The sequence below is a fragment of the Tupaia chinensis genome, unplaced genomic scaffold (assembly GCF_000334495.1).
Source record: "Tupaia chinensis unplaced genomic scaffold, TupChi_1.0 Scaffold148210_1, whole genome shotgun sequence".
NCBI classification, from domain to species: domain Eukaryota; kingdom Metazoa; phylum Chordata; class Mammalia; order Scandentia; family Tupaiidae; genus Tupaia; species Tupaia belangeri.
Window position 1 is genome coordinate 181,166 of NW_006208060.1, and position 3,030 is coordinate 184,195.

The following is a 3,030-nucleotide window of genomic DNA, read 5'->3' on the forward strand; positions in this document are numbered from 1 at the left end:
CCCATGTAGTCGACCATGGTTTGAGTCCCAGACCCGGTGGCTTAAACTTAACGCCAGGCCCGTGTGGGTGCATACCCAAGATCCAGAGAGGAGAATAGAAGAGAAGGGATTGCGGTGTGGCCATCCCCCCTGGGGGGTGATTTCTTACTTTCTGTCTCTCTTTCTGGCAAGCACATGCCCCTGTAGCAAAAAAAATTGGCACCAGGTGCATGTGCATACTTTCCCCAAATCCTGGAACGGGGAAGGGATTGCAGTGAGGCTCTCCCTCTTGGTGGGTGATGTCTTACTTTGCCTCTGTCTTTCTGTGGCAAGTTCATGCATCCTCAAGAAAAAAAAAAAAAAAATTAATTAAAAATTTAAAAGTAATTGGGGACTGGAGCCAGCAGGGGGCGTGGTGGTTAAGGGCGCTGGACTCCCACATGGCCAACCATGGTTCAAGTTCTGAACCTGGTGGCTTGCTTTCTCACTTTCTCTCTCTCTCTCTCTTTCTTTCTCTCTGCCTGATCAAACTGGAAAATAATAATAATAATCAAATAAATAAAGTTAAATAATTCTTAAAAAAAAAAAAAAAAGTAATTGGGGACCAGCAGGTGGTGTGGTGGTTAAGGTGCTGGACATTCCCACATGGCCGATCACGGTTCAAGTCTTGGACCCAGTGGTTTGCTTTCTCACTCTCCCTTTGTCTCTTTCTGTGTCTGTCTCTGATCAAATTAAAATAAATGAATAAATATTTTTTAAAGTGTAAAAATAATTGTTTTATTTTTATTATGATGAAACATAGGTAACAAGGGACTAGCAGATGGCATAATGGTTATGTTGCTGGACTCCCACATGGCTGGCTGCAGTTCAAATCCCAGACCCAGTGGCTTCAAACTCACACCAGGTGCGTGTGCCTGCGTGCCCAAAATCCTGAGAGGGGAGTGGGGGGGAAGGGATTGTGGTGTGGCCATCCCCCTGAGGGAGGGTGATTTCTCACTTTCCGTCTCTCCATCTCTGTCTCTCTGGTGAGTGCACACACCCTATAGCAAGAATCTAAAACAAAAACAAACAAAAAAAATAGGTAACAAAATGTACCATCTTTTATTTTTTTAATTGTTTAATTTTAATTTTTTTTTTTTTGCTGTGGGGCACATGTGCTTGCCAGAGACAAAGTGAGAAATCACCTCCCAGGGGGGATGGCCATGCCTCAGTTCCTTGCCTTTCATTCTCTCCTCGAGATTTTGTGTGCTCACTGGTAAGAGACAGAAAGAGGAGTGAGTGAGACGGTTTGGCGTGTTACTTACATGTGCCCCAAATCCTGAGAGGATAATGCAGGGTGGCCATCCCCCCGGGCTCTGCTTTCTCACTTTTCCTCTCTCTGGCTCTGCGTCTGACAAACACACAGACCCAATAGCAAAGTTTTTTTTAATTTAAAAAAACTGGGGCAGGGGACAAACTACTGGTGTGGTAGTTAAAACACTGGACTGATCAACCACATGGCTGATCGTGGTTCGAGTTCCAGGTTGCTTTCTCACTCTCTGTCTCTCTTCTCAAATGTAAAAATAAATAAATAGGGACCAGCAGTTAGCGTAATGGCTATGTCGCTGAACTCCCGTGTAGTCGACTGTGGTTCGAGTCCTGGACCCAGTGGCTTAAACTCACACCGGGCATGTGTGTGTGTGCGTGCCCAAGATCCCGAGAGGAGAATGGAGGAGAAGGGATTGCAGCGTGGCCATCCCCCCTGGGGGGTGATTTCTCGCTTTCTGTCTCTCTTTCTCTCTCTGTCTTTGTGGCGAGTGCCCACGCCCTATATCAAAAATCTCTCCAAACAAAAAAAAAATTATTCTTTTTTTAGAATTATTTTTACTTAACTTTATTTATATTTATTTTAATTTGACCAGAAAGGGACAGAGCAAGAGAGCGAGAGTGAGGATGGAAAGTGAGAGAGCAAGCCACCAGGTCCAGAACTTGAACAACGGTCAGCCATGTGGGGGGCCAGAGACCCTAACCACCACGCCACCTGCTGGCCCAAAATATGGTATTTTTAAGATGTCAGTTTTTGTAACTTGATCTATACAGGCAACATCATCCATCAAATCCCTTCCACATGGCCAACCAGTTTGAGTCCTGGACCTGGCGGTGGCTTTTCTCTTTCTCTCTGTCTCTTCCTGGTCAAATTTTAAAACAATGATAACAAATGGAATTAAATAAATAATTCTTTTTTTTAAAAAAATGAGGAATCATACTGCCAGTTACACAGGTGGAGGAAAGGTCGATGCTGGAAGAGTTGATGCCCAGCAAACATAGCCCTGGCTCCCAAAATACCCTGCCCATGTGCGGCGTCTGCACCATGACCTGGGACCACGGCTTTGCTCCCACCAGGCCAGCCCGATTCTCTTTTATTTTATGAGAGAGAGCGAGACAGAGACATAGGCAACGCCCCCACAGAGTCCCCATGCCACAGCTAAGCCCCTGCCGCAGCCAGCCTGGGTCACACACCTGGCCGGCCAAGGGAGGCCTCAGGGCCCAGACTTCCGGGCTTCCATGTGGGGCCAGTTGCACTATGGCTAGACCACCACAAGAGGGCAGAAGAGAGCACCCGCTCAGAGGGGTGGCGAGATGGGCTTAAATAAGATGCCCCTGGGGCTGGCAGGTGGCAGCGGTTGGGGTGCTGGGCTCCCACGTGGCCCACTGAACTTTGAGTCCTGGGCCTGGCAGGTTGCTTTCTCAGTATCCCTCTGATGGAGAATGGGAGATGGAGGAGGCGGCAGCTGGGTGGAAGAGTAAGCAGACGTGGAGAGGAGGCCAGACAGGCAGGTGGACGCAGAGGCTGCAGGCCGACCAGGAGCTGGGCCCCGAGGGGAGGGGAGGGCGTTGTCAGGGGGCCGCTCTGTCCCTCTGCTCAGGCCGTCCCAGTGTGGGGACAACGAGCATGCATTTCAGCTCACATCCCCTCAAAATTCAGATGGTGGAACCTAACCCCAGGTCCAGCAGGTGGAGGGTGGTTGAGGCACTGGACTCCTATGTAGTCAACTGTGGTTCGAGTCCTGG